Here is a 12,500-nt window from a genome sequence, read left to right as displayed (position 1 = left end):
GAGGGAGAGAGAGAGGGAGAGAGGGAGAGAGACAGAGAGAGGGAGAGAGACAGAGAGAGAGAGAGAGGGATAGAGAGAGGGAGGAGAGAGGGAGATGAAGAGAGAGAGAGAGGGAGATGAAGAGAGAGAGAGAGGGAGATGAAGAGAGAGAGAGAGAGAGAGGGCGAGAGAGAGAGGGGGAGAGAGAGGGAGAGAGAGAGAGAGGGGGGAGATGGAGATAAAGAGAGGGAGATGGAGAGAGAGAGATGGAGATGAAGAGAGAGAGAGAGAGAGAGAGAGAGACTGAGAGAGAGAGAGAGGGAGAGAGAGAGAGAGAGAGAGAGAGAGAGAGGGCGAGAGAGAGACAGACACACACACAGACAGAGGCCGGGGATGCCAAAAAAGTATCCGCCAACCCGGCGATGTTTTCTTTCATCATCAGTACCTGACGAGGAGGGAGAAAATCACTTACTCTGTCTTCGCCTACAACATGCTAAACAACAGGAGGAAAAACACACCTTAATAAGTCCGCCCAAACTCTTCAGTCATACCTGCTCTTTCACCCACTCTCTCATTTTAAAGTACACGTTGGCGTCGGGTCGGCTGTCCCAACAATCACGCATTCCGATCAGTAGTACAGGGTGACACGAAAAAACAGATCCCACCAAAAGTTTAATATTTTCTGAAATAATCAGCCGATTCTTTTATTTTTTCAGGTGAGCCAAGCTGAAATGATGTTCTAACAGCCCACCAAGTTTGAGCTTCAAGATGTCATGGACAACGGAGCATAAGACATTTATAGTCGAGGCCTATTTTCGGTCGAATTCTATCCACGCTGCTCAACTGGAATTCAAAAGACAGTTTGGACGTAGAGACTTTCCTGTTAAATCAGTTATCTATGGATGGAGGGATAAGTTCAGAGACCATGGGACTGTCAATAACCTCAATAGTAAAAACCCTAACAGGGGATCCCACTCTGGTCGACCTAAATCAGCAAGGACACCGAGGAATATTGATTCAGTCAGAGAGTCTGTTGTGCGCAGCCCGAGCAAATCTGTTCGCCGGCGAAAATAGGCCTCGACTATAAATGTCTTATGCTCCGTTGTCCATGACATCTTGAAGCTCAAACTTGGTGGGCTGTTAGAACATCATTTCAGCTTGGCTCACCTGAAAAAATAAAAGAATCGGCTGATTATTTCAGAAAATATTAAACTTTTGGTGGGATCTGTTTTTTTCGTGTCACCCTGTAGATCTAGAAGTACCACAGAAACAATGACAGTGACCCCCCCCCCCCCCCTCTCCCTCTCAGCACTCTCCTTTCTTGACTGTGAGTGCACTAAAACCGATTTATTTTACGTTCTTTGAAGAGAGACCTTAAAATCGGGAATTTTGCTTGTTATTTTTGTTTTCCAAGAGGAGTAGAATATAAAAGGCGGATGCTGGGGTAGGAAGAGTAGGGGTTGGGTAGTATTCAGGGTAAAAGCCAAATATGCTGCCACTGCACGCTTGCTCTCTCTCTCTCTCTCTCTCTCTCTCTCTCTCTCTCTCTCTCTCTCTCTCTCTCTCTCTCTCTCTCTCTCTCTCTCTCTCTCTCTCTCTCTCTCACTCTTGAAAAGTTGAACAGGGTGGATGGCTGAGCCGAGTGTTGGTGTTTGGGGCCTTGTGGACCTTTTCCCCATTAGACAAAACAGCAAGCAGGACTACATGCATGACAAAACCACGTCAGCATAATAAAATCACTACAGAAGGTCCAGTAGGGAGGGAGGGGTTGTGGGAAGAGAAACGAAAAGATGAAAAGTGATGTGACGGGAAAGGGGGAAGGTTACCACAAACCAGCTAAAAGAAAATCTCGCCAATACTCCAATACCAAGCCTCACAAATGGAATTCACCTCTATTAGCTAATCTCAAACATACACACACGGAAGCTCTGCGTGAGCTCTTGTAACTGAATTCACATTTAATATGTTTCCACCCCCTCCACTGTTATTTACACTGAGATTGCAAACGGTGACAGACAGACAGATACACACAAACACACACACACACACTCACACACACACATACACACACACACATACACACACACACACACACACACACACTGTGACACACACTCATACACACCCACACACACACACTCGCATGCATTCACCCCCCCACACACACACACACACACACACACACAAACACTGTATCGACACATAGATGGTAAAATGACGGTACATTCAGACCTATACACACACGTTATTAATAAAACAACTCATACCAAAAAAACGTAACCGGAGTGCACTAAACCCCGTGGGGAGTGCTCTGGTTTATTTTCTACGCCGACACAAACCATAAAATTGTCGATTGATATTCCTGTTCTTGTAGTCTCAGTCGGCCCACTTGATCGTTTACGCAGATCCAAGATTGAGAAGGGAAAAGCTTACATGTAATAACTTGTGTTTATTGGACAAACCGACGGTGGCGTGGAGATATTGTTTCTGGGCCGGTGTCACGATTTCATCTTTCGCCTGTGTACATATTTCCCCCTCGACATATACTCAAGACTGAAATGTTGTTTCCTGGTAAAATTAAGAAGTGAAATTATTTATGGACGAAAAGCATGTCAGTTTCTTGCATGTGAAGAAAATTGGTGGTAAAATTTAATAGATTTCACCCCCAAAATCGAATTCTTCGAAAACGTGTACTGAGTGGTTACGTCCCTTGAGTAAAAAAGAAAACATTTTAGGATGAATCAAATTTCTAAGTTAAATAAAACAAATTGGTTGCACAAATTTGGCCCCATGAATGTAAGGTACACAAGGTCGCTCATCAGTACTATCGAAGGGCGTTTTTTTCTTCAGTGTAGAGTTTATACTAGATCAACGAGGCCGAGAAGCGAAATATCAACACGGGGAAAGATGAAAACGTCACACCGGGACCCAGTTTGGAGAAAACTTAGGAGGTTGTTGACGCTGCTTGGTCTGAACTGAAGAGGGTGTTTCGTGTCTGTTGCTGATAGGCATAAAAAGCATACTTTACTGTCTGGAAGGAATACGAAATGTGCACCCACGCAATGGGTCGAGAAAAATGGGGTGAAGGGAAGTAATGGGTGGGGTCAGTGCACTCGGCTGAGATACTCGGAAAGAAAAGAGAGAAAAGATGAGAGAAAAACAGAGAGCGAAACGAATACTGACAGTACAGACAGACAGGCCAAGCCGACAGAGACAGACAGACAGGCCAGGCCGACAGAGACAGACAGACAGGCCAGGCCGACAGAGACAGACAGACAGGCCAGGCCGACACAGACAGACAGACAGACTGAGAGAGATAGGGACTGAGTCATGAGAAAAGCGACTGATCAACAGAACAAACCACACACACACACACACAGAGGCAGGCCGCAGGACTCAAATAAAAAAAAACTTGATCCCACACCTGATCATGACTCAAGACTGAGTAGGGGGGTGCTCCAGAGACGCGGGAATGACAGAAAATACAGATGAAAAAGAGAGAGAGAGAGAGAGAGAGAGAGAGAGAGAGAGAGAGAGAGACAGAGACAGAGAGAGAGACAGAGAGAGACAAAGACATAGACAGAGAGAGACAGAGACAGCCTGGATTCAGAGACAGACACAGACAGACAGACGGATAGACAAACAGACAGACAGACAGAGACAAAAGAGACAGACAGACAGACAGACCGATAGAGACAGAGACAGCCCTGACAGAAAGTGCATTAGAGTGTCTGCACGGATCCGAAAGGTACAGGCCGGAGTGAGATGTCAGCCTCAATGGATTTGCCACGCGAAGGACATGGGTATGCCTGTACTGTATGTTGCAGTTCTCTGTAGCCTGTCTCTAGCTCTGTTTTCCCTCCTTCCCCCTCGACCTCTTTGCTCCCTTTTCCGCTACACTGCACATTTTGCACGTAAACGCCCCGTGTATGTAATAGGCTGCATCTCTAGGCTGAGTCAGGTGTGAGAATTATTATGTCTGCGTGTATTTGTGCACGTGCGTGCGTACACCAAGTTGTGTGTGTGTGTGTGTGTGTGTGTGCGTGTGAGTGTGTGTGTGCATGTGTGTGTGTGGTGTGTGTGTGTGTCACGGTATGCCGGTGTGCGTGCGCGTGTGTGTGTGTGTTTGTGTGTGTTTTGTGAGTGTGTGTGTGTGTGTGTGTGTGTGTGAATGCCGGTGTGCGTGCGGTGTGCGTGCCTAGACGACCACACTGCAGTAAGCCAGCCATTTAGATATGAGGGGAAAATGTATTCACTGAATTACTGGCGGTTACTGACAAAAAAATGAAAACAATTGGAAAATAGGACATGCCAATAACTTCTAAATCTCTTGGACACAAGGTCTTAATGATTTTTTTTTTATCTAAGCAGAGAAAAACACAGTCTTCAAACGGAAAAACAACAACAACAAATATTACTAAACAAGTGACTTAATTACCCTGATAAAAAAAATAGAGCTAGGTATAAGAAGCTCTTTGACGGGCGCTGTGGCGGGATGGTAAGACGTCGGCCTCTTAATCGGAAGGTCGAGGGTTCGAATCCCGGCCGCGGCCGCTTGGTGGGTTAAGTGTGGAGATTTTTCCGATCTCCCAGGTCAACTTATGTGCAGACCTGCTAGTGGCTTATCCCCCTTCGTGTGTGCACGCAAGCACAAGACCAAGTGCGCACGAAAAAATCCTGTAACCCATGTCAGAGTTCGGTGGGTTATAGAAACACGAAAATACCCAGCATGCCTCCCCCTAAATCGGCGTATGCTGCCTGTATGGCGGGGTAAAAACGGTCATACACGTAAAAATCCACTCGTGCTGTGAGTGAACGTGGGAGTCTAAGCCCAAGAACGAAGAAGAGAAGAAGAAATGTTTAGTTGCTTTTCTGCCCCCTCCCCTCAACCTCCTCCCCCCCCCCCCCCACCCCGGGGCTTTAATACCATACCTGTGTTATCAGATATCAGTCAGCTATTCAGGAGCCTTACGTCGGTCGCTTTTTCTCTACCTTGCAACGCTGCATAGCAGGACCCGCACGCTCCAAAACCACACAAAAAGCGACGCTCATAAAGACACCCAACGCCATAGGTTTCAAGAGTCTCCTATTATTGAATTAATCCCATTTTATCAAAGGGGAGGTTGTATTAAGGTTGCGCTTCTTTGAAATGAATCTCGACCAATGTATTATGTACCTACAAAAGGCAGAGAACAGCAAAGCATTCTTTGAATGAAAGGTTGAAAACCAGGCATTCTTTAAAATATGTTGAAAGCGAAGCATTCTTTGGATGTAATCCTCAAGCCCCACTTATTCAAAGATACGGACAAATATAAGTGCGCAGCGCGAGAGACAGAGATGCGCGTGTTTCGAAAGCTGTTTGAGATAACATTGTCCCATTGTTGCACCACACTTTGAAGTAATCCCACACTTTGAAGTAAATTACTTCAAAGTGTGGGGATGTGCCCCACACTTTGAAGTAAACCCATTTTTTACTTCAAAGTGTGGGGGGATCTTCCCACACTTTGAAGTAAACTCAGTTTTTACTTCAAAGTGTGGGGGGATCTTCCCACACTTTGAAGTAACTTACTTCAAAGCGTGGGACTTTTGCATCGCCTGTTTGAGCCTGATGATTTTGTCAAAAAAAATGGCAAAGTCTTTTGGATGAGTGAACAGAAAAAGTGAGCGAGCCAAGAAACATAATGATGTTTGTTATCAGGCTTTAAGCAATGTCCCATTGTTGAGTGTGACGAAAACTCGTGATGACGATTTTAAAACATGTTGGGTCACGCATGGTCCAATCTTACATGGTCCAATCTTACATGGTCCAACCTTACATGGTCCGACCTTACATGGTCCAATCTTACATGGTCCAATCTTACATGGTCCAATCTTACATGGTCCAATCTTACATGGTCCAATCTTACATGGTCCAACCTTACATGGTCCAATCTTACATGGTCCAACCTTGCATGGTCCAACCTTGCATGGTCCAACCTTACATGGTCCAATCTTACATGGTCCAATATAACATGGTCCAACCTTACATGGTCCAACCTTACATGGTCCAATATTACATGGTCCAACCTTACATGGTCCAACCTTACATGGTCCAATCTTACATGGTCCAACCTTACATGGTCCAACCTTACATGGTCCAATCTTACATGGTCCAATCTTACATCGTCCAACCTTACATGGTCCAACCTTACATGGTCCAATCTTACATGGTCCAACCCTACATGGTCCAATCTTACATGGTCCAATCTTACATGGTCCAATATTACATGGTCCAACCTTACATGGTCCAACCTTACATGATCCAATCTTACATGGTCCAATCTTACATGGTCCAATCTTACATGGTCCAATAATATATATATGGACCATGTAAGATTGGACCATGTAAGGTTGGACCATGTAAGGTTGGACCATGTAAGGTTGGACCATGCGTGACCCAACATGTTTTAAAATCGTCACCACGAGTTTTCGTCACACTCAACAATGGGACATTGCTTAAAGCCTGATAACAAACATCACTATGTTTCTTGGCTCGCTCACTTTTTCTGTTCACTCATCCAAAAGACTTTGCCATTTTTTTTGACAAAATCATCAGGCTCAAACAGGCGATGCAAAAGTCCCACGCTTTGAAGTAAGTTACTTCAAAGTGTGGGAAGATCCCCCCACACTTTGAAGTAAAAACTGAGTTTACTTCAAAGTGTGGGAAGATCCCCCCACACTTTGAAGTAAAAAATGGGTTTACTTCAAAGTGTGGGGCACATCCCCACACTTTGAAGTAATTTACTTCAAAGTGTGGGATTACTTCAAAGTGTGGTGCAACATACCATCGAGGCTTTGATGTAACGGGCTAAACAATAAGTTTGTTTAAAACGGAGAAAGAAACAGGCGTGGTTAGCTCCATCATCAAATGGGTCAGAGCGCTATTTTAAGATCCAAGAAACCTTTCATATGACATGTGCAACAAGTATGCATGTCTGTCTGTCTGTCTGTCTGTCTGTCATCTTAAAAGACCAGAGGGTCGACGTACTGTAAATGTAACGTTTCGTTTTGTCAATAATCAAACGTTCCAATAAGCTACAATTCTTGTTGTTTTATTAAATGTGCAACAAGAGTAAGTGAGAGTTATGAGGATGAAAATCGCTTGTTCGTTTCAGTACTTGTTATTCTCTCAGGTGCCAGGAGATTGGTTCCGTACAACTCTCACTTACTCTTCTTGCACATGTAGCCTATGCATTTAGAGCGCTTCTGTCCCTTTGTTTCTCAGACCTTGGTCTTTCTTTGGAGAAAAAAAGTCGCTTGCTCATTCCAATGCGTATTCTTCAATCAATCAATCAATATGAGGCTTATATCGCGCGTATTCCGTGGGTACAGTTCTAAGCGCAGGGATTTATTTTTTATTTTGTTTATTCTTATTTTATGCAATTTATATCGCGCACCTATTCAAGGCGCAGGGATTTATTCATTCCGTGTGAGATGGAATTTTTTTTTACACAATACATCACGCATTCACATCGGCCAGCAGATCGCAGCCATTTCGGCGCATATCCTACTTTTCACGGCCTATTATTCCAAGTCACACGGGTATTTTGGTGGACATTTTTATCTATGCCTATACAATTTTGCCAGGAAAGACCCTTTTGTCAATCGTGGGATCTTTAACGTGCACACCCCAATGCGTATTCTTCTATCAGGTCCCAGGAGATTGGTTGCGCATAACTCTTACTCCTGTTGCAAATTCCGGATGTATTTACAGCGCTTAAGATATATACGTCTCTTTTGTTTTGTAAGTTCGGGTAGGGTTAGACAAGAGTTTTCATTACAGCTAGTGCAGAAATAGTCCTTATCGTGTGTATGCAGGGCCGGACCCAGGGGGGGGGGGTTCCAGGGGTTCCGGAACCCCACCCCTGGAAAAAGCATGTACCTTGCTTTGAGTGTGTGTTTTTTTGTGTGTTTTTTTAAAATAAATTTTGTGTGTGTCTCTAACAAATTTTATTCAATGTGAAACCCTCAAAACAAGGCCCAGAATGCACCAGACTGCACAGATTTTAACCGTTTTTCAAACATTTTCCGGGGGAGCATGCCCCCGGACCCCCCTAGTTCGCCACTTCGCTGATTTGCCCCCCCAAAAAAGGAGGAACCCCCACCCCCCCCTTACAACTCATTTGGTCCGGCCCTGTGTGTATCCCCCGCGTGTTAGGGGGAAGAATTTACCCGATGCTCCCCAGCATGTCGTGAGAGGCGACTAACGGATTATGTTTCTCCTTTTACCCTTGTTAAGTGTTTCTTGTATAGAATATAGTCAATGTTTGTAAAGATTTTAGTCAAGCAGTATGTAAGAAATGTTAAGTCCTTTGTACTGGAAACTTGCATTCTCCCAGTAAGGTCATATATTGTACTACGTTGCAAGCCCCTGGAGCAATTTTTTTGATTAGTGCTTTTGTGAACAAGAAACAATTAACAAGTGGCTCTATCCCATCTCCCCCCTTTCCCCGTCGCGATATAACCTTGAACGGTTGAAAACGACGTTAAACACCAAACTGATAAAGAAAGAAAGATCGTGTGGATGATCATTTGAACCGCCATGTACACATCTAACCTGGCTTTACAGGGAAAGAGAGCATCCATCCACTTGGGCACACACCACCAATCAACAACAGTCTAGCTGTGTTCTGTGCAGTCAAACGTTTTGCAGAATTATTTAGTCCGCTTGTTGACACTAGTGCATGTCACTTTCTTTATTTCTTTATTTGGTGTTTTACGTCGTTTTCAACCACGAAGGTTATATCGCGACGGGGGAAGGGGGGAGATGGGATAGAGCCACTTGTCAATTGTTTCTTGTTCACAAAAGCACTAATCAAAAATTTGCTCCAGGGGCTTGCAACGTAGTACAATATATGACCTTACTGGGAGAATGCAAGTTTCCAGTACAAAGGACTTAACATTTCTTACATACGGCTTGACTAAAATCTTTACAAACATTGACTATATTCCATACAAGAAGCACTTAACAAGGGTAAAAGGAGAAACAAAACCTGTTAGTCGCCTCTTACGACATGCTGTTTAGCATCGGGTAAATTCTTTCTCGTCCCAACCAATATGGGACTCCCCCTAACCCGCGGGGGGTAGTGCATGTCACTGTCAGTTACGAATGTATATAATTTCAAAAACAAACTGACCCCCACTCTGCAAAGAAAGCAGCAATGATGTTCAATTTTTATATTTGATGAAATGGGAGAGTCCTCCCGGTATCCCGCTTAACAGCCTGACTGAGCAGATCTCTAGCGACTGACAAGATGAGTGACATGATCATTATGATAAGTGCTCGTGTACACTACCTTGGGGTGTGCACGTTAAAGATCCCACGATTGACAAAAGGGTCTTTCCTGGCAAAATTGTATAGGCATAGATACAAAAAAATGTCCACCAAATACCCGTGTGACTTGGAATAATAGGCCGTGAAAAGTAAATATTCGCCGTAATGGTTTGAGATTTACTGGCCGATGTGACGTGAATGCGTGATAATTATATTGTGTAAAAAAATCCATCTCACACGGCAGAAATGAATATTATGTAAAGCGCTTAGAGAACGTCAAGCGCTATATAAATCTCCCCATATATAAATCTACTCCTTCTCGTGTACGCCTGACCATCTCAGATAAACTACGTTTTTCCCATAGGATAAAACCATCCCTCCAAGTTCACATATTAAAACTAACAAACTGAGTGCTGTCTTTGTACATAATTATATATATAATGTTTGGATAAACTAATTTCGCCAAAGCCAATAGTGGCTTTTAAAGAATTTAATTCATCAAACAAATCCAACTCACCACATACAGCAAGATGTCCGGGTGTTGCATTCTGGTATGTGAACAAGTTTATATTTCTTCGAGGTAAAGTTCGACATAAAATATGATCGAGCGGGGGATTTGATTGTGTTGAGAAATGCGGAACTTGCAACGCCGAATTGACTATGAGCTCAACAACCAACATCTATTATAGATTAGAAGCATTATCATAAATGTTAAAACATCAAAATTAGTGACCGATTAGTATACGTTTAACCAATGTATTGTAATTAAACCAGGAAGCGACACGGAGATAGTGCCGCGGTTCATTATGATACAACCTTGTAACCAAATGAGACTATCTATTTTTTAACCTGCAGAATTGCGAAAATGATAAACGCAGCTCTTCAGATTGTTTCGATTCTCTTCCGTTTGAATTCCCAAAGACTGACTTTTCTTACAAAAATAAATAACAGAAAATGTAAAATGAAGGCATGACTGGACTTACCTCGATGAAAGAAACAAGAGCCAAGAAGAAGGCGAACAGTAAATTCCTGGCAGTTTCCATTGTTGATGTATGTAAGTAGAAGCCGACTTGGGGGAGAACCTGACTCTTTTCCCCGACGTGAGAAAAATCTTTCAACAAAAACGTAAAAGAAGGAAGATGCGTGTATCTGTCAGTTACTGACGAATGATGCAACTTCAGTTGAGCCCTCAGGTGTGCAGTTTCTCAGATGTATCGCTTTTTAAGTCGACGTCTTTGATTGACGACTGACAACACCGCTAACATTTGCTTCCGCAGAAACTTGCACTGCGCTGGCGTGTCAGTTTCTTCAGCTTGTTAATTTCAGATCAGTTACGAGACAATTGATGGACACAAATCCGATGAGAGTGTGTCAATTTCTGCGCAGTGTTTCGTCGACTGTTTTCTTCACAGCTTTGCAGAATAAGCTTTCAGTAGGATAAATAAACTTGATCGATGCTGTCTGCTTCTCTGCCTCACGGCTGTATATTTTCAAACACAGACACTCACTATTGCACGCTTGGCAGTTCGTAGTCTGACTAATACAGCCTGCACAGTTTGTTCTCACACAGGGAAGTGAAGCAAAAAATATAAAACAATATTTGGAAAAAACGTTGAAGCACACACCTGGCGAGATTTTTTTCTCTCTCAGTCGTAACCAGTGAAGGGGAAAATTATATATCCTGTCAATTGAATTTCAGCCAAGTCCTCGTTTTTGAACGGGCCAAAAAATATGACGTAGACGCCGCTGAGAGAGTACTTCAACTTCGAAACACGAGAGATCGGGTTTGTTGGAGCTGTAGAGATAAGCAGATAGCTCGTCAGCACACAGACAGCAGTTATGTTTGATGAAAGATGACACAATCCGTCAATGGAAAATACTTTTTATATATAATATATATATACTTTTCTTCCGTAAGGTCGTTCCCCTTTGCGGTTCCTATAAATATTTTCCCAGATTGGGTTGTGTGTGCGCTGAGCAGGGTTGGTTTATGCATCCGCACGTTTTCACTCACAATCAATGGGTTTAGCGTACACACGCTAATACACACACACAAATCCAAGTGTAAGAATCGTTGTGTGGAGCTGTCACGCTGTAATTTCGCTGAGCAAACTGAGTTGAAACTTTCTCCGGTGTATGGGCAGACTCCGTGTCTTGTCAAGAAATAACACTGATAGTTAGATTTTCACTTTTTGTTTTTCATGAAAACTTGGTCAATTTTGCTGTTGTAGAATTTGAAGAAATAATGTTGTTGATCAGTATCACGCCTGATTTTTTATGATGCTGTTGTTGTTGTTGTTGTTGTTGTTGTTTTTGTTGTCGTCGTTGTAGTTGTAGAATTTCCACAGCAAGAGTGAAATCCCCTCACGTTCTGTTTCTTTCGTTTTTGTTGGGTGTCACAGCAATTAATACAGACGAATATTTCTCCTCTTTCTCTCTCGCACGGCGTTGTGTATGCCTGACTGATTTTTTCACTGCAGTTTTTCAACAGCAGAAGAGCACTGATTTTTTTTTCACTGCAGTTGTTCAATAACAAAAGAGCAAACACTCGCCGTCGGGGGGTACGACATATACAGGTATTCACACAAGTAGAAAACCAGTATAGCGGGTTGGTGCTCTGGGGCTTTTGCAACGGTACTGAAATGTGACAGAGAGCGTAAGGCAGATAAATACTGCACAGATCGCCTACATGCGTTCACCACCCCAAAATGGTCGGTGGTTGGTCGGAGATGGCGGTGGTGGTGGCCGGTGGTGACTCGAATCAGAGAGGGGGGAACTAGCTGAGGGACTCGTGCGGTGATTTCCCTTTGCGAAGTGTTCTGTCAAGTCAGTCTGGTCTCAGTTACTGCTTTACGGCGAGGCCGGGGACACACAAAACTCTCGATTGTAGAGCTCGCGCGCGCGCGCCGCTTTTAGGATAAAGATGAATGAATGGTTGTAAGTACGAAGCTCCGCCCACTTTCATGCTTTCTGGGGGGTGTCATTCTTCAGATAGTCAGTCTCGCAAATGTTAGTCTTCGGTTTTGACTCATCTTGGTGCTCAGCTGTCTGAATATAAGGCCAAAAAAAAAAAAGGTCTGTTTACGGTAACATAGGCCCAAAAAATAGGGTCGGTAGGTCGGGATTGTTTTTTTTGTTTTTTTTTCCAAAAAACCATATTTTTACGTTATTTTGCAAAAAAAACAAGATTTTTTTTTTTCTCCCCCAA

This window comes from Littorina saxatilis, linkage group LG9 (assembly GCF_037325665.1).
Source record: "Littorina saxatilis isolate snail1 linkage group LG9, US_GU_Lsax_2.0, whole genome shotgun sequence".
NCBI lineage: Eukaryota > Metazoa > Mollusca > Gastropoda > Littorinimorpha > Littorinidae > Littorina > Littorina saxatilis.
The sequence above is the reverse complement of the archived record's forward strand: the minus strand, read 5'-3'. Positions refer to the sequence as shown.